Here is a 1594-nt window from a genome sequence, read left to right as displayed (position 1 = left end):
AGCAGCAAGCCAGAGGCCCCTATTGGAGAGGCCTTGGGCAGCTCTGGCCCATGGCACAGAGAACAAAGCTGTGGCATCCAAAAAAGAACAGGGCAACCACAGCAGGCACTGGGAGAGTTTCGCTGTCCCTTGAAGAGGTAGCAAGCAGGCAGCAGAAGCAGAGAAACGGCTGTCCGGAGGGGGGGCAGGGGTCCCTTTAAATGCATGTCTCTATAAGGCTTCGGCACCAGCACTCAGAAGCAACTGGTGACCTACAGCCCTGGCTGAAGTGGTTCTGGGTGGCCTTTTATGCGAGAGAGCGTCCAATCAATCTTGAGCTCCTGTCTGATGCGCTTTTGTGTGTGGACGATCTCTTCCAAAAAAGCCTCCTTCCAAAAGAAGCCTGCAGTCTAGAAGAAGTCAAAGTGAGTTGTGAATGGCTATCACTTCCCTCTGCTGGATGGATTCAGAACTGAGCAAATATCATCGCCTGGCCTTCAAAATAAAAGCAATTCTCCCTGAGCTCTAGCAGTAAGGGCTCTTATAGCAAAAAGATCTGTGTTTTTAGCCTTTGTGTGGCTAGAGTATAGCATTGTGACATCTGTATAATTCTAGATGGCCATGGAGTGTGTAGAATACTTAACATCCCTGTGAGAAGGCAAGTGTGAGGGTTAAGCAGTCAGCAGTATAGCACTTTACAATTGCCAAATGCTTTTATAAATATCATGCTGAGTTGTGTCGCTAATGCCCTGTTGTCATAAAATGGGACAAAGGATTCTGGGATACGGAGATTATGGGAGAGACTTTAACCAGGGCTGCTCTCCGAACCACAGTCAAGAGAAGCCTCTGCTTCTGTCTCATCATTCTAGTGCTGAGAATACGTAAGTGGGGAGCTGGGAGGGTGGGATGAAGAAGTACAACTGCTCTTCAGCTCCTCTTGAGCATGGACAGGAGCAAATTCTGTAGGAACCACATGGCCTGCAAGCATAATTTTAACGTGCTTTCTCTTTGAACACCCAGGCTGGCCAAATTGTGTTAGGGTTTTCTCTCTAGCTCACAAATGCAACCATGTAGAGATCTCTATAATGGGTCCCCCAAGGCGGCTATATTTGTAGGGTGAATGCGCTCTTATAAAACAGGCTGCACCCATGTTTAAGATAAACTTAACTCAAGTCTTTGCTATGGTTTAAATATAACCCTTTAATAGAATTTGAGCTCCTATCTGGTTCAGGCAATAATTGTTCCTTTCCTGTCTCTCTCACCTCATAACATGGGAGCAAATCACATAGGAAAGGACAGATCTGTTTTTCTCTCTGGTGGACAAGTGCAAATCTTGGCAGTTCCTCTAGATTTACACCAGCATAAACCAGAAGAGAATCAGGTCCTGCATGTCCAGCGTAGGCACTTCTGTAAAAAGCAGAATATCCCCTTCTCCAGGCTGGGTGGGGTTGTGTACAGTTCACTCCCTTTGGGCAGAGCCGGAATTCAAATGATTGAACCTGGGAACAGAACACATAGGCCTGGTGGTGCCGGACGGTAGCCAACATACGATAAGCAAACCCAGCCCAATGAGCTGAGGAAGCTATTGCTGAGCAACACAGTAACAAAAGGCCAT

The sequence above is a fragment of the Pelodiscus sinensis genome, chromosome 9 (assembly GCF_052426305.1).
Source record: "Pelodiscus sinensis isolate ZL-2025 chromosome 9, ASM5242630v1, whole genome shotgun sequence".
NCBI lineage: Eukaryota > Metazoa > Chordata > Testudines > Trionychidae > Pelodiscus > Pelodiscus sinensis.
This window is presented reverse-complemented; position numbering follows the sequence as displayed.